At 41.0% G+C, this 18,771-nt stretch overlaps 1 long non-coding RNA gene across 2 annotated transcripts in view; it reads right to left on the bottom strand.

Annotated features, from left to right (window-relative positions):
* The window catches only part of LOC143695562 (uncharacterized), a 98,425-nt gene that overhangs the window by 56,351 nt on the left and 23,303 nt on the right, over nt 1-18,771 (bottom strand). The window lies entirely within an intron of this gene.

The raw sequence follows: 18,771 nt of genomic DNA, 5'->3' as shown, positions 1-18,771 counted from the left end.
CAAGCAATTTAAAGGCACTTGCCTGATCCTGAGCATTGCATGCTTTTAAGGAGACAGTTCACTGTCTGAGAGAAAAAACTACAGTTTGGATGAAAGAATCATCATCATATAAATCTTTTCTGACTTTACTCTTTGTGCTCTGTATGACACCTTTTTGACAAACAAAGACTGCTTTGCTTCCAAAAGATTGTTCCTGTGACATGTTATTTCCTGCCCTCAGAGGGTAAGGGCCTTTGAATGCTGGTAAACCAAGCTGAAAGTGTGAAAGTGTCATGTAATGTCATTCAATTTTGGTTTAACAGGTGAAATCTCTCCCTGGTAGGTTTAAATTGAAGAGACACTAAAACGAGTCTAAAGCACAGCTTCTCTTTAAAACCTGTCTTTAACCTACACATACTGTATATAGATGAATAGCTTAGAGAGACCATTTGCAGCTTCTGGATTATCTTCATGCAGAGCTCAGACCACATATTTTACACAGCAGTTCCAGAAAGCAGAGATGAATGGGGGAAATTCTTTACAGACATGAAAATTCAGTTGAAAGTCTGAGAACTAAAGAGAATAAGGAACATGAAGAACAAAAATATTTCTTTCGTCTTTGGCATAGTACTAAAGTAATAAAGGAGTAAAGCACTCAGACAGCCCACAGACCATGTCACTTCAATGCAGCTTGTGGAAAGGAAGAGCATGACCTTAATCAATAGTAAGGTAAAATCCATTCCTAACCTAGCAGCTATTATGAGCAACCTTGTATTTGACAGACAACTCTATACCGTCAAAGGTCATCAGTCAGAAGGAAATAACACTGCTAGTGCTGAGGAATACAAGCTGCATATGAGCTAAAGATGGAGCTCCATGGGATGGGAGCCCAAGGCAAGAGGCCATGAATTGCTGGCTCTTTGCACAGCAAAGGATGCAGGGACCAGTGGCTCCAGCCAGGTGACCAGACACTCAGAGACACACCAGGATCCAATGGCTCAGGAGGAAGGGTGAGACCTCAACAAGCTTAAACTGTGAGGGGATTAAAGCCCAGGGGTCCCTCCTTGGAGGCACCACCTGGAGCTGTTTCTGTGTTCCTGTGCTGTGAATAAATTGCTCTCTGGAATGAGACATCTGAGACTGCCTGCTATGGAAAACCCAGGGTGGAACTGGTGAGGAAGCCTGGTCTGACTTTGCATGAGTGGGGTGTGTGTGGAGCCAAGTGGGGTCTCATGTAAAGGGGCTTTGATGCCAGCAGTGAGATGCTCCAGTGAGGGGTGTGTGACTGCCAGAGTGACTCCTGGGTGGTCCCAGTTACTGTGGGATGACCTCCATAGGAATATGGGGGACAGTATCTGGAGAAACCAGTGATTAATCTCACTAACCTTTGACAGTCCCAGAGCTAATGACATTACCCAGTTTACTTTATCCTTTTGGACAGATCAATTTGTATTTCATAAGAGAAGTCATACCAATACTGGAAAAATTCAACATTAAGAATGAATTACCCAAGAACCCTTTCTCACAGTTTCTTCCTTTCTCAGGGGGTTGCAGATAGCTGCTGACACAAATATTGCATCAGCACAAACTGAAGTTTGAGAAACAGAAATGTTCTCCCTTCATATGCAAGTGCTGTGATCAGTGCAATAAAGAGAACAGTCTTTGTCACACTTGTCATGTTCCCAGGATGTTATCACAACTTACTGAAACTACCAGAGAAGTAAAATAAAATCTGAGGTTCCTTAAGCTTTGAGGGGCATTGAAATTCAAGAGGAGTAATAAATACAGAAGAGCTGTTCCTAGAGAAGCTTAGGGATTTATCTACGAAACTTCCATTAATATATATTTAATGGAAGTTGAGGAAGTAAATCCCTCTGCACTGTGGTGAACGTTAACAAGAGGGTGCTGAAACAAATATTTGTGTTTGAATTAGTTTTTCCTTCTCCACATGCTAACCACTATGTGTATTTTCCCATGCCTTTCCAAGTCCAATAATGTCCCCAATGTATTCACCTCAAAGGGTTCCAAGAGAACTGGGAGAGTCATTTCACTGATGCAATCCTGCCCACTCTGAAGAGATGGGCAACAACTTTTCTGTGTCTGGCAGAGAAATTTTGATCAAGCTGAGTGGGGCAATTCAGACTTTTAAAAAGGTGCTGTTATCCTTGTGGAATTAATGGATAACTAAATTAGATAAAGATGAAACTTCAGACACATAAAAAAAGCTCAGCTCAGTTTGACCAGGAATTGCCTTGAATTCCAGCTTAGCAGGGCAAAATGTCCAGGCAGCATAAACCACTCTGACCCTATTGAAGTCCAGGTAATCGTGCTGATCTCAACTAGTTTTAACAGAGCAGGAAGCAGGTGTTAGGTAACATTGCTGCATTTAAACCTCTGGTACCAGTGTATAGAGATTGGAAGAATCATAAGCCAAAATCAGATATCCACACAGATCTTCCCAAAGCTTGGGAGCACTCTCAGCACAGCTCATATCATCCATCTTTGCTATTATACACAGAACATAAAATTTGTCTAGTCAGAATGACAGTGTCTATGACTTCAAGGAGATAGGCTTTTGAATTATCTGGGAAAGCCTCTGTACAGCAGCATTAAACTTAAATTTATGGATATGCCACTTAAAATCTGAAAGTAGCAAGCTCATTTTTACAAACAGTGAAGGGGAGAAGATAATTCCTTTGCATAACTAAACAGCCAGCAGTGTCATTAAGCAAGCTAACTTCCTTTGCTGCTTTATGGAAAGTTGTCCATCTTCAGTCCACTTTAGGGCTTGGGCTAAGTGAAGACAAGTTCTATGGTTCATAAATTAATGAATAAAGTAAATTTTCCAGGACCATATGCATACATTTTTTTAGACATACAAATGTCTGCAGGTTTTTTTTTTTTTCATATCAGTATGGGAAAACAGAAATCCATGTCCTCCAGTCCATCAGTTCAGTTTCTGTTAGGAGATTGTGTTCCATGTTTCAGAAGGCAAAAGATTTCCCAGACTTGGCAGATGGTTTTTAATACACCTCCAACCTCTGGTGTCTTCTAATCTTGAATAGCATTTGGCTCAAATCCAGGAGGGAAAAATAAACCTAAATGTTTCCCAAAATGTTAGCTTTTACAAGTTCATAGCACTATATTTTATTATCCCTATATACTTTCTATCCTTATTGAGACAAATCTGTACCATTCTGGCCTCTATGATGAAGCTGTGAGTTCAAGCATAAATTAAAAGCTGCATGAAGAAATAAGTTCTTTATGCAGTTTGGATGTTGCCATCTCCTTCTGTCATTGAAAGTGTCCTTGATCTAGAGTTGGCAGAAAACCAGAAAGGGAACCCCCAATCTTTGTCCTTTGCTCTGTAATTGCATAAAGAAGCATAAGACAGAGATTCAGTTTAAAAAAGAATTTCCAAAAATATACTGTGATTTATGTGATAACATTAAAACGCAAGGGACAGAGATTTTTTGAAAATGGAAGTGGACTGGATTTTGTATCGCTTCTTCCAAACCCTTCCCAGAATCTACCTTTCCAGATATCAGAACAAATAGAGCAATGACTTCTTCTCCAAGAAAGGCAGCAGAGTCTAGAATGCTCAAACCAGGCTCAGGTGAAAATAATTCAACATTAAATTCCACTGTGATACATCCAGAAGTTCTGTAGTGCCAGAGTTTTATTCAAAGTTAAGAGCCATGTTTCTATTCATTCTTTTCCACTGATTACTGATTTGCTCATTAATGTCCTGCTAGGTCCATCTGAGCTTATCTATGGAAATTATAACAACTGGACAGGTGCCACTAAACTCACAATTTGTCATTCAGGTGTCAGAACTGAGTGCAGTCCTGACCCTGCACTTTGAGTTTGTCATGGATCAATATTTAAAGCCTCAAATGAAGAAAATAAGTTTAGGTGGGCAACTAATCCTGCCCAGCTATATTTGTGAACTTAATTGATTTTGGGAGCCACTGATTTCCCAGTATAGTCCTATACAAAAAGGTTATTTCAAATCAGCAGAGTTATATCTGCTGTATTTGGATATTTAACATTTTGGTCAAGAATCTCTCTTTGATTACTAGGGCCTGGCATTCATTCTATTTGGCAGTGAAAAATTAATTTTCCTTTATATGAAAAACCTCTTGGAAATAGCCTATGACCTCACTTTTCGTGTACCATTTCCAGTGACACTAATTAGGAATTATACTCTGTGTCCCAGAAGATTCTCATTATCCCAGTGAGGACTTGCTTTTGCTGAGTTCACATGAAAGTTTCCAGAATGGAACCCAAAGCCCCAAAACGTCCTATCAAAGACCATATTAGAGCTCACAGTCAAGTGGAAAGCAGAGTTCTGGTGTTTTAACTCTTCTATTCCCTTTGCCAAGCCTTACACTGCATTGGGACCATCCCCACTGGTATTTCACATGCTACTTTTGCTTTCAGGCCTGTGGGCTTTGGCAGAGGTTGGCATTAATGGACACTTGAGAGCTCTTTTATCTCAGTGGTGGGGGACCAAGGGGGAGAGGCTTGGGGAAGCAGGCACTGGGAGAAACAGCCTCTGCTTCTAGAACATTATTCACAAAATCCCTGATCCTTAGTGTAACAAATCCTATTGGAAGCAGTGGCAATGTCAGTGTGAGCAGTCAGGTCAGGGCTACAGCACCTACAGGTACTTTTACCTGTGTCTCAGGAAAGGTGTCCTTGTTTAAGTGTGTCACTTCATGGTCCCTGGATGTTTGCCTAAAAGCCTGTGCAGCTCTGTCCTGTATTTGTATTAAGCTGTAACTTCAAATTGAGGGAAAAAAAGTTGTTCATTTTTTTTTTTCACAAGAAAGCAATAATCTCCCCAGCATTAGGAAGTTTAAAGGAAGAATTCTATAAATTGCAGCTGGCCAAGGTCAGCATTAACTTAAGTAGTGGAGCTGATTGTTGGCATTTGCTCTTATCCACCGAAGGAGAAGCAGTTTCAGGGTCTTTTGGAGTTCCTGTATAAATCCATCTTTCCACTCTTTAAAAGCAAACAGCCAGGACTACATTTGTAGTGAGCCTCTAAATACATTTTCTCAGCTTGACAATTCCTCTGCCCACATTACCACTGCTGAAATTTGAGGGCAAGGGAGCAAGAAAATGGTGACAATTTTTATCTTGCCAATTTTAAAATGAAAATTTGTCTCCATTTTGCAGCCAGCTCAAATTTGACATTCCAGGGAGCTCAGTCCAGATTAAAGCAAAGACAAATTCTCCTTTTCTGCCTATATGAGCTTGGCTGGAGCCTCTCTGGTAACTCTCTGCAGACAGACAGTTCAGGCAGTGTCTGTGAGCCTCACCTGTCTGTTAGCTGAGCCTAATAAAAATATAAGGAATATTTTTTCTTATAAAAAATAAATGAAGTCACAGAAGTCACATAAATGCAAGAAGATGTTAAAGATTAGATAGGCACTGATTATTTGGTATTTTAGGGTAGGACTCTAAACAATGGATTTTTTAAAAAAGAATTATTTCTGTTTTACATATTTTGACAGCATTCTTTTCATTCCACGATCGCTTGAAAATGTAAATCACAAAATAGAAACCATATATTTTGTTATAAAAATATTTTAAACAACTACTCCTGGCCAGATTTTTGACAATAGATTTCCATCTCCCAACTTCTTTTTTTCCTGCCAACTTCACATATAGTATTCTCTTATTTACATTTCCAAGCATAAATATGGAGATAGATTGTAACCTATATATTTACACATGTAGATTTCAGAAATGTTAGCAAAAAGTTTGAAAATCAAATTCTGATACAATAATTTCTCATTGCTCCTCCTTTTTTTTTCTCAAAGTAGTTGGACATATTGGCATTAAAAAGAAAGATTTCAATATTTTTAAAAATCCTTCTAGTAGGCTAACTTCCAGGATATTCTGTGAAAGCAATAGAGAAAATTCTCTGAAAATTCTTTTTTTGCCATGAGAAAGATAACACAGCTGTCAAAATTATGATAACTCTGCATTTGTTCTTGTACTTTTGACCTTAGAATAGATACATTGATATTCTATTTTTCCTTTTCTGAAGAAAGAAACCTCCTTGCCTTCATTTTTGACAGAAATCTTCCCATGGTTTTGGACTGATAAATGTAGAAGAGAAATAGGATTTATTCTAGCTAGATGAACAGATGTGACACCCATGTCAAACATGATTATAACCTATACACTTCAAATGTAGACTGGAAGTTAAATGCTGCACAGACTCAAGCCAAGCATTACAAAAACAAAATGTTTCTCAGCCCACATACTTCTTACTGTATGTTCCCCATGATTCAGTAATGAACAACATGCTGAGACAACATTTGAAGCACTGCAATGTTGCACAAAGTGCACAACCCAAAAATTAATATATTTATAAGCTGAAATTTGCTGCAGCCGTATGAACCTTTCAAAATCAGGTTCTGCATGAGGGGAGGGGATGCTTGCAGGGGTGAAACAAATTCACAAGCCAGTCTCCAGATCTGCTTGCTCTCTCACTCTCTCCCCCAGCATGCAGCAAATACATTCCCCTATCAGCTTTTTAAAACCCTGAGATTATTGGATCTTTGCAAATATAAATCCATGGCTTTATGTGCCCTTGCCTTACTCCAGCAAGAAATTTAAGGAAGAGACCCTTCTGCTTGGTGTACTTGAGGTATTTCAGTGGTGCTTTCTAACCCATTTCCCCAGGGAGATAATAAAGGGGTACAAAGTTTTGGGTCAGCTCCTTGACACCAGCAAATATTTTCCCATACTTCCTGTCCACTGTAGATTTCTTGTGATTTCCACTCTCTGGAAGAGTCCTTCCCAAAAAGAGATTCTCCATTAGCCAAAGTACAAAATGAGGCTATTTTGGGGAGCCACTGGGATTACACAGCTGACACTTCACTGAGCAAGATTCAGGATGTGGCAGGACCCCTCTCCATGGCAAAGAGCTCCATGAGCTCTGAAGAAAAAAGACCCAGGTCTATAGAACTTCACATGGTGCAAGTTTCTGAGTCCATGTTCAGCCTTGGACAGTGCCTGCTGCTGGGCTCAGCCTGGGATTCCCAGTAAGAGGAGCCACAAATTTCACTGAGCACCAGGGCCTCAGGTCAGTAAGAGCCATATTAAGAATGGAACATTTTGGGCCCCACAGAGCAGAGCAAGAAGAAGAATGTTTAAAATTAATAAAGTTTTCTTTTTCCCCAGTAGATCAGGGTTTGCAATATGTTTCTCCTTCCTTCTCTGTGCATGTGTGCCTGTGTGCAACTCCTTCCCCTGCTTGTAAAGTACACACACACACATATTTGCTTTGATATCCCACCTACACAAGCAAAGCTTCAGTACTTCATGGATGTGTTACAGGGATGAACTCAGCAGCACTGAAGAAGAGGTTGTCAGCCCTGATAATGCAAGCACTGTGAAGGGGGCTGCCTGACATGGCAACAAAGAGCTTTGGGAATCACATCTCAGCTCTATTCCAGCTTTACCACCAAGCTTTGCCTCAGTTTTCCCACCTGTAAAAGTGTGTATAATCTCACTGCTCCCCTCTCAGGACTGCTTTGATGCAACTCACTGTATGAGACATCATAGGGAGTTTATAATGAGACATTATAAAGAGTAGATTCACAGTTCCTGCTCCTTTTCCCCCATATTTACACAGAGCAAAGCAGGAATTCTGTTTAAATTTTTCAAAAGAGCAGATGCTTACAGGTCTGGTGTTGATAAAATATGGCCTGCTAGCTTAGCAAAACCACAGGAACAAAATGAAAAATCTGCTCATTTTGTTTCCTGAGAACAAACACACAAAATGAATGTCATGCATTTCAACAACAATTGGCATCTATGTAGTTCAGAGGAAAACTTCTGTCCAAGGAGACAACAGATTTTATTATACAAATTAGGAATAGCAATTGCCTGCCAAGACAAAGCAGCGTTCATCAGAACATGACACACAAAGAAGGAAGAAAGGAACTCTGATTTAACCTGCAGAATACTAAAATTATTTCTGCTGACATGTGTGTTGGGGACTCGAGCTGAAATCCTCTCTGCCTGCCTGGCTGGAGGAATGCATGAGATAAGATCCCCCATCAGCTGTGCAGTGACAGTGCTGGGGAAGCCATGGGCACCACACCTCAGCAGCCCCCGGGCTGCCCACACTCCCCAGAACTGCCCCAGCCCTCTGGGGTTTTTGGGATACCTCTAAACCGCCAATAAAACCTGTTTGTTGTCCAATATATCATTTTCTCCTAAATGTTATCAGCACTGCAGAAAGAAAAGGTCAGATTATCTGCAGGGAGGTGACTAGCTGCAGGAGAAGCTGCTCTGTGTTGGGGATGAGGTCAACAGAGAGGAAATATGCTAAATCTCCTTCCTTGCTAAATCCCTCATCAGGTAAATCTTCTATCAAGCCCACTTCATCTAACCATTGCCTAGTTCTCTGTGCTTGTCTGGGAAAGGCAATTAATTCCTTGAAGGAACTGGAATGAATGGGAGCTAGGAAGGACAGGATGTGCTTGTGATGGCATGGGAAAACACTGGGGATTCTGGGCATGCCCCACTGCAGCATCATGGGCTGTTTAAACCTGCTGAGCTGTCCCATCCCTGTCCTGATTTGTACCCAAATCAGCAACACCTGAAAACAAAAAAGGGCTTAATGAGTATATTTGGCCCAAAATGTCCATCATCTCCTCTCTTCTGCCCAGGTACATGGACAAAATAATGTTCACACCGAGTCTTTGCTGAACAGGTCTGAAAACTGGCACCATCCAGGCCCAAAGAGGTAAAAGGTAGTTATAAATCCACTTTTTCACACTCTATTGCAGATATAAAGTAGAGCCATTTATCTAGTTCATCTTAAATAATGCACATTTTTTAGATTAAAATACAACCATCTCTTTTTTGAATAACAGGGAGAATTCATGAGGCCAGTTTCTCTTTCAGGTGTTTTCTCTGCTACCTTGTCCAAACCTGATCCATGAAGACCAAATGAAAATGGTGTTTGGGAGCTCAGCTCCCCCAGTGTAGGTGGATCCTTTTTTACAGACCATCCAGCAGCTGTCCACACACCACCCAGCTCCTGTCACAGGATGCCAGGCCTTGCATGGGTATAATACAGAGTAATATAGTATCGAGTAACAGAATTAGGTAATTGTGTCACCATAGCACACACAGCTCTGGTTTTAAAGGCAAGAACAAATTTTCCACTTACTTCTTTGCAGGAAATAGGTGGGGAGCAAGACAGGGTGCCAAAGGGCCAGCATGAAATCCCTTCTTCCCTGGAATATATAGAAAAATGTCACTTTATAAATACAACATGTTGTCACCATCTTTCAGCCTTTGCCTGTAAACAAAATTCCTCCTCTTTTGTGATCATACAGGTATGCCATTTGCCTCTTTTCCTAACAGGCTTGATATCTTATGAAAATTTAGCCCACTGTTTTGGTGAAACACATTTGGAAGGAATTTCCTTCTGTTTCCTGACACTGAGCAATAGAGCCTCTAAAATGCTGATTTTCTGAGGCCACAGGGAATGAGTCACAGCAGACAAATGCCAGATCAAATACAGCAAGTGCTCAGGGAGCTGGCACCTGCAGGCCTCAGAAAACAACATTTCCTTTGTCAGTCCTGCTGTATCTACCTAATGCAATAATTTCCAGGGTGCTATTCAGCAAGGGGATAGACTGCCCCATTCTGACTTCCTGCTTCAAAGTCTCCCAAATGAGCATGAAATACAGAGCTGTGCATTGGAAGAGGCCATGCTGGGATCATGACACTCCACTCTGGCTTAAGGCTATGCTGTGGCTTAAGCACCAAGTGGGGAGCAGTGGGAGTCAGTGCCTTGGAATGTAGGGCCTCAAGGATTCATCTTTTAAATACCATTTTAAGAGGCATTTGGGTGCCTAACTATATTCTGCAGATTTAATTACTGCATAAATCACATCTGTGCAGTAACCTCAGAGTGCTGGGATCAGAAGGAAGGTCCCTCAGCTCCAAAACAGAAAAAAGCTTTTTACTTCTGTGTTTTGCTTGCAGTTGCTGGGAAGGGTGAGACATGAACTCCTGGATACAGTGTTCACCTGGTGCCCAGCTCTGCCATCCACACAGAATGGGTCACTCTAAGGTTTAGGGAAGCCATTTAATGACTCTATCCCTATGTCCCCATCTGAAAAAATTGGTTGTTCCAAGGTTGCACTGTCCCTTCTGCTGGAAAGAAGTCCATTAAAAGTGTGTGTAACTTTTTTTGTAGAAGTTTGGTTTTCACTCATTTTTTTGATTGAAGTTTGGGTTTTTCCTGAACTTGGAACAGAATTCACTTTTGTAATTTATTTTGCCAATTCTGCACATCCCAGATGTGCTGGTCACTCTTGGCTAAACACTGCTTGGGGAGAGAAGAGGACAAAGAAGGAAGCTGGGTGTGCTTTTTTTTCTCAATAACTGAAACAGCAGTATAACTCAAAAAAGAACTGCACCAGGCAACAAAGTCCTTTTTCCCAAATGTCTCTGATAGCATGCTGAAGCATGGCAATTTTTCCTTTTCCCTTTGGTCAATAGTTAGGGAACTTTCATGTGTTTTGGTTCATATTTATCATCTGAAATAGGGAAAGAAATATAAATATAAAATAATCCTGAATATAAAGAAATATAAATAAAAATAATAAAATAAAAAACACAGAAATAATTATTTTTTATCTTTAAATTACCTGCATTAAAGTTACCTCAGGGTCCATTGCAAAGGTGTAGTAATTATTAGCTTAATTATTAACATCTCTCAGCAAGCTAATTAGTTGGGCACCAAATTAAAACCATTTTTGCCTGAAGTCTAAAGGGGCTAAACCAGATGATTGTTTTAATATCTCAAATATTCAAGGTGGCAGAATTTCTGTCTCTGGAACCATGAGCTATTTCATGGTTGAAAATGGAAAAAAACAACATGAAAATTGGCCCACATCCTAATTTTAGGCATTGCTAAAAAAGGATGCATCCTCAAAGATGATGGCAATGCCTGTTCAGCAGGCTGCAGCCTGATTTTTCCATGTAGAGGCCCCACCAGCACACCCTGTTGTGTCACTGTCCAAATGGACAGACCATCACTAGAGGGGACAAATCATCCAGATTTCTCTATCACTGCACCTTCACTGGAGACGTACTGAACCCTGTGACTCCCTCTGCAGCAGAGGACACCATCTCCTACAGCGTGGAACTGCTGGGGATTCGTCTGTAATCATCAGCAGGGATTAGATGGGCTGGGCTGTGGTGCAGCAGCCTTTGGGCTTGGTGGGCTGCTTTGCCCTGGGCAGGAAGGTGATCTCACAGAAATCTGCCTGTCTCACGTGGAGAAGTGACCACGAGTAACTGCCCAGACCAGCCGAGCCCTCTGGACAGCGAGGGGCAGAAGTGCCCCTGTTTGCAGGTTCCACCTCACCCTCCTCAGCAGTGCTGCCACACCAGGACCCCAAATCAGTCCCTACTCAGTCTCTTTGGACCCTTCAGCCTGGTCTGCATGAGGGTTCAAAGCTGCAGTGCAGCAAGATTGTCACCCATCCTTGCTATTGCTGTGAAACAGCCACAACCCACACACATCCCACAGGACCAGCTCATCCCTGTCTCTTCATTGGAAAAAGGGTATGGGGAGATTTGCTCACTGGCTCTGGAAGAAATACCATATTGTGATTGCAGGAATAGCCTTGGGAAAAGCAAAGAGGCAAAGGGTTTTATCAGGCAAATCCCTTCATGTTACCTCTTTTCTTAAAGGAAATTCACACCCATAGCTCTGGTATTCTCATTCTGTTAAAATGAGGAAAGCTCGTGTTATTTAGTTCTTGTTTTACATACCTGCCTGCGCAGCTCAGAAAGGCTCTGCCTCACTGCCACAGCAGCCAGCCTTGAGGGGTGGTGGCAGTCCTGGAAAAGCAGGGGACATCACAGGGGAGGCTGGGCCATGTAGCCTCATCCATCATATCCCAGGCACCAGTCAGAGCAGTTTGTCTCAGAAAGGGATCTGGCACCATCCCTCAAACCCCATGTCACAGCCACTGCTCTGTACGTGCTCAGTGGGAGGCTGACAGAGAACCCTCTCATGTTTATCCAGTACAAAATTCTTTTCAAGGCTGCTGTTTTCCTTGTTGGGCTATGAAAGATAGCAGGTTCATACAAAAATAAACAGGTTTGCAAACTCTTCCTGGGCACTAACATCGTGCTGGTGTAATGGACCTAGGGTCTGATGCAAAGCAGCTTTTTAGCAAACAGGCACACTCTGCTCATGCCTTCCCCTGACATAGATGCTTTTTCATGGAAAAAACTAAACTGATTTTCTTCTTTTTAACAACTCATAATAATTAAGTTTAAAAATGAACCTCTAATCAAAAGCTAAACCATCCAAATATTGAGCTGAAATACAGCAAGAAATCACTTTCTTACCAGCTGTTGATGACTGAAATAAATAAAAAATTACAAATGTGTTTAAGGAAAGAACCTGATAATTTCATAAAACAGCACATACCTTGGTAATAGTACCTGCATGAAGTGTAAGTTGGAGCAATCAGAGAGTATTCCCCCCATCCTCCTCTCCAGTGTTAAATGCAGACAGACACAAATTTTGGGGGCCAAGGAATGAGGAAATGAGGAGATTTTCCCAGCAGCTCCCCATCCCCTCTGCCCTGCTGCAGTCCTGACCCCACTCCCTGCAGGTGCTCAAGCTCCCAGCACGGCTCCAGGAGCTGCACTGGCAGAACGGGAGGCAGAAGCGCCTCCCTTTAGCTGCAGATTGTGTAGAGGCTGCCCTCACCCATGCTGGGACCAGACAGAGAGTTTGTTAAGGGGGTGTTTCCTCTCCCTTTGGGGCTCTGACCATGTACCAGGATATCAGGACTTGAAAAGCCATTAGTTCACTATGGTGAGATACTCACACTGAGGATGATTAATCAGAATGATCAAAGCAAACTAGTAGAAAAATGGCCCCACTAAAAATCAGGATGCAGGAGAGAGTCTGTGCACAGACCAAATCTCTGGCCTCTTCTAATCCAGAGAGTTCTTTCTGTTCAAAACAGTCTGCAATCCATCCCCAAGGTGAGTCTCACAGCCTGATTATTGCCCATTCAAACTGAAAGGACCAACTGAGAACTCTGGATATTCAGTTTCACTTGCAGCATGATAATGCTTTATCCACAGAGATCACCTACCCTGTTTCCAAGTATCTCTTACAGAATTACAATGCTATTCAAACAGGTGTATGCAAGACTGCAACTGTTATGTGTTTATAATTTTTTTTAACTGAGGCAGGATTAGTCCCTTATTTCTTGAAGATACAAAACAAAATTATAATCAGATGTAACAAATGTCCAGATAAAAGTCTGAATAACTCTTGGGCTATCAGTTGGTCAGTTGATATTCCTTAAAAATAAAGTTTATAAATAAAAAAACAATCAAGCTCACCTTTAACCAAACATGAAAATAAGAAAAAGAAAGCAGTGTAGCTTCTTACATACAGCTTTTACTGACAGCATGTAAACATTTTTCCCATACTGCTTTAAAGGAGAGACAAAGTACATCTTAAATGGAAGGAAAGATTATTCTTAGTTGGATTTGTGACATGCAAGGGAGACTATCATAAGAGCAACAAGTTTGGGGGACATAAATGACATCTGAAATGCTTCAGGATCCTTTGTGACATAACAGTGGTGACCAAATCAAACCCATATGAAGAGAAAAATTGCACGCAGCATTATGCAATTGCACAAGCATTATGCCCACAACTGAGTATTTGAATTCCTTTTGGGCTATGTGTGTTTTAGCAAGACCATCTGGACATTGCCAAATTGGTTCTGAATAGAAATACATATCCATAAAGCAGAAACTTATAAATTGCAGCTTGCTTTCTGTCCAAGGCTGCATGTCAGGGCTTCCTTGTTTGCTGCACACCTGTTTCAGACCATACAGGGTAAGAGTTAGCCAGGCTGCATCTGCACACCCAGCAAAATAAGGGTTGGGTGTGGCAACCAGAGCTGGGAGTGGGGTGGTTGAGAGCAGGGATAGTGACCTGAACGTTTTGCTTTGGGAGCAGAAGGAAGGGCTGTGGGCCTTATCTGAGAGCTGGGGAGGAAGGAGGGAAAAAGACCAACATTGCCCAGCTTCCTCACCCATCTGGTGCCTCTCAGTCACATGAGCATTTTTAGAGGTGGCAAGATAAGGCATTAGCACTTGGCTATGCCTAAAACCCCCGAGGATTAGCAGTGTAAGAGGAATTTAATCTCCCAATATGTCTGAATTTCAGTTTATGCCATTTGCTGTTGGCAGCCCAGCAGCAGAGAGAGGCCTCGAGTGAGCTTCCCAGATGGGAAGAGTCTCTGTGTACCAGAGGGATTAACTTTGGCTCCAGAGACATTGCAAGCTAATGGATAAGAGTCATGAAGCAGAGCACTGACTGACACAGAAACAGCTTCTTCAACCCTAGAGCATTCCCTACTTGACTGCCCATTTCTCTTATAAATACCTGTGCTTGTGAGGACCTCTCTTCAATAATTTGAACAGTATTGGGCTCCACCATTCACACAGGCTTAGGAAGAGAAGAGCATTAAATCTCAATCACCTTCTTTATCCAGAGATAATGGACATTGCTAAAGCTTTGCTAGTTAAATATCTGTCTGTGACATCTGCTTTTCATTTCATAAGCCCTAGGTATGCAAGCAGATAGACTAGTAATGGTACGTATTTGTGTATAGGTGGACATTCATACATAGACATCCATGCACATGCTAATTCTTTGTCTTTCAGTGTCTAACAGGCAAGAAAAAGCACCTGAATGCTGTGTCTGGCCCACTGCTTATCTGTTCCCAAAGCCAAAATCAATGAGAAAGCACTTTATTGCTGTTACTGGTCATTGAGTTGCCAAATCTGAATTCACACAGCCAGGCACTCTTTCTCACTGAGTGCAAAGCAGGAGTGAGTGGATACTAAACAGAATTTGCTTTCCTCAGGGGTTCTGTGGGTCCATTTTGCCCTCTGGACCAGAGCTCCTACAGCACTCTTGGATCACTTTGCCTATTACTGTGTGACAGTGTACTGAGAAACTACAGCGTAAAGATTGTAAGAAAGCTGTTGAGTGAAAAAGTGTCTTAATGTCCAGGAGAATAAGGGGATTTCTGCTCAGGTCATATCTCACTTCCATTTTTTTCTGTTGAGTTTAATCTGTAGGAGTCAGTAGTAATAGGAAATTTTCAGCAAAGCAATTTGAAGTTTCTCACAAAGTGATGGGGGAGAGGAGAGTTTCCTTAAGTTTCTTTCTCCTAACTTAGGGTATAAAGCTGTGTCAACTGAAGTTAATAACTATTTCACTTATTTCAGAAGCAGAAACATCCTTGTGCATTTAAATCACTACAAACCTGAAGTTTCGAGTATATTTCCACCATGTAGACCATTCTAGCAGCATAACGGACTCTGTCAGGTGGGGAAAACTATAATTTATTCTGTTTGCATGCACAAATGACTCTTCATCATCAGAGATATGTAACATTTAACAGAAACTCAAACCATACAAAAAAAGTAGTTGCCTCTCTGAGTATTTGAGAGTAGGAAGAGAATAAAAATGATGACAAAGCAAACTCCTTAGGCATGATTTTAATAAATATTGCACAAATTAATTTGAGATTCCAAATGCTTGTATAAGAAAAAAAAATGATTAAGCATGCATTACTGCTGGAAGTATCTGAGGGGTCTTCCTGTCGTTGCACTGGAATTCAGTGTTTGATCTTCCTACCTGAGCTTGAACTCACATGCTGGCAATTCTTTGTTTTGTCAGTTTATAAGTGTGTCTCCTGTTCTCCTTTCTAAAGAAAAGGTCAGTGCTCTTCACTTAAATAATGCCATTAAGAAAGCAACCCGCATTTTTTTTCAGCTTGTGCAACTGAGCAATTGAAAGGCACAACCTCCATTTACCTCACTGCCACATTTTGAATATGAGGAAAAAAATGTGACTGCAGATAATCCACAGGCAATGAAGAGTAATGTCTAGTAGTCTGTCTCCAGGATTGTTCCCTACAGCATATTTTCCAACTTTTTTTCCAATCATATTAAATGACTCATTTAATAAGCTAACTGTTTCTTCTTATCCTAGGGGAGACTATTTTGCAGTGCAAGATGTTCATGTTATGAGGGTCTCTCTGTTTAACTCATCCCATTATTCCTAGTTATACATTCTAATATCAGTCAACCTGCCTACCTTTTCACCACCCTGCAGCCTGTTTCTTTATGTGTCTGCCAATACAATAAACTGATTTTGCACCAAAGAACTTAAATTGTTATTAGTTTCTCCACCTCTCTAACTGCTCCATCCAGGAAGTGTTATTTAATGTCATGTACAGCACCAGCTTAGTCTCATGACAAAAATGTGACTGTTTTTTTTTTTAATGTGTGAAAACAATACTGTCTGCAAAATCAATGTCAATTTAATATATTGTGCTGCTCTCTGGTTAGCAGGTGGCTCCATCTCTATTTAAAAAGAGAGACAGCTTTTCCTCCAGCCATGATATTAAGAAATTTTGCATCAATACGTAATATTCAAATTGAGTAATGATTCTGAAAGAGGGAGGGGTGCTTCAGTTGAGCTTTATAGCTCTTTGTTCAGGTGTGCAGTCAAAAACAAAGACTATACACAAATGTTTTTAGTTATGATGCAATGATTTTTGGAGTATAAGTCCCATGGAGAATTTGAAAATGGGATAAGACTTTAGAGTGCAGTTTGGGGTTAATTGTTGTTAGTTACACCTTTAGCCTGTGGTTAATCCAAGATCCCCAAAATCTGTCCATAACATTTGCACTGATGTTCCCTTTCATGAGCAGAGCCGGATTTGGACCTAGGGTGTAAACTGCATTGAGCTATGCCATATTCCAGCTGCTTCACACATCCTTAACTCATGTTTTATGTGAGTTTGTACGATGCTGAGGGCATTATTTTAGCCATGGCCAGTTGCCTGTTGATAGCATGACCATATCTGAATGAAAAATTGTCCTCTTCTGGGAAATATCTCAGGATGTTTCTGTTTAGTTCAGCAAATACCATCGAAACATACAGGAGCTGAATTTCTGTTCACTTCAGTAATGTGATATTCTACTGCTGACAGCCTCCCTAGATGGCTTGTAGTCAACTTTCCAATCCAATAAACCCACGATATGGGCATAAAAATGAAGCAGAGTCAGATAACCATAAATGAGAGAGCTCTGCCAAGGAAACTTATAAAGCACTGTGCAGGACCTAACAGTATAAAACAAAGAGGCCAAAGGGAAATTAAATAGGCCTGGGATATAGAAATTTCCCTAATCAATACCACTACAACATTTCCCCTCCCTGAAAGCACTACTTGCATCTTTTTGGTTCCTCCAGGCTTAGAAAAATCTGGAATATGAAGCAAATCTTTCCTGTGAAATTTAATGGTTCTAACCCCATCATCTGATTCATCGGAAGTTGCACCTCTTTCTTGAATCATTCAAGGGCAGATTTGGAGGGCAGAACTGTGTCATCATACAAAAAGTTGAAAATGTTCATGATGTCCAGCAAAATATTTCCTCTCTCTCTGTGAGTGCTGGCCCCACCTGTGCTTCCTTGTGCTGCCATCTGTAATTCCCATTTTGGTGAAGCGCTGGAAGGGTTGGCAGGTGCCCAAGATTTGCACAAGTCTCTGCCTGAACAGAAAGTGCTCATAGCATAGGAACCTCCACCAAGACCAGCACACATAAAGCTCACAGGCACGTGGAGAGAAAGGCTACTTCCCTCATCTGAGAATGGAAATAAGAAATAAACTCTTGTAAGAGTAACTTACAAGAAAAATTAGCTCTCATATTTTCTTCTTAGTACAGGTTCTGCATTTGAGGTCTCCTGAGATACCACTACTATGCACTGATGTATATATCATGCAGATTAACTATGGCAATGGAATGATTTTTTTCTCCAATTGAATTATTTTCCTGGGCTGAAAAGAAATATGTTGCTTTCTGACAAATACTGATTAGCACAAACCCACGAAGACTTGATAAACCAGCACTGAAATGGCTATTGTTTGACAAAGTAGCACTCAGAAAACAGGAAAATATGGGACAAACACAAAAAGCTCCACCAGTTTTTGATACCAGAAATGCCGTGTTCCTGCGAGGTGTGTCATCCAGTCTGATTTCAGCTGGTATAACTCACTGCCATGCTGCCAACAATGAATGGAAACAATCTCAGTTACTCCATTTCTACAGGGCTGTGCCCCTACTTCATATCACCTTGGACTACTTGTAGTGAAAAGGCTAGCATTTATTTACCTTGAATTTTAAATACCCTGAGAACTGGCTTTAAAGATCAGCTAGAACATGATTGCCCTGATGTGACTCTATAATCTCACACAAAATTCACAAGTATGATGAGACCCAGATCCCTCCCCTCCTCAAACACACATAGACATTATATGTATTTATTGTGCAACCCACATTTACACAAGAATTAGGACTGTAGCAAAACTAAACAGAGTGACAATCTGTGCTGTAAAAGTTGCTATGAGGAGTCTTTGCATAAAAAGAAGTTGCTTTAAGATCCAGGTTCCTTCCTGAACCGCAAAGGCAGTCAGATATTTTTTCAGATGCATAAAGAGTTGAGCATTGAGTTTATAATGGCCACACTATATGAATTTAAGTTTTCATCAGGTTTAAAGGTTGGCCATTGTCACCCCTAGCTTGCTCCATCCACTCTAGATTTCCCACAAAACACCTTCTGAAGAAAGCACCATGCAACAATCAATATGCAGCTCTTCAAAAAGACAAGTGGCA

This window comes from Agelaius phoeniceus, chromosome 1 (assembly GCF_051311805.1).
Source record: "Agelaius phoeniceus isolate bAgePho1 chromosome 1, bAgePho1.hap1, whole genome shotgun sequence".
In the NCBI taxonomy this organism is placed as follows: Eukaryota; Metazoa; Chordata; class Aves; order Passeriformes; family Icteridae; genus Agelaius; species Agelaius phoeniceus.
Note: the sequence above shows the minus strand (reverse complement) of the source record. Positions and strands in the feature narration are given on the sequence as shown.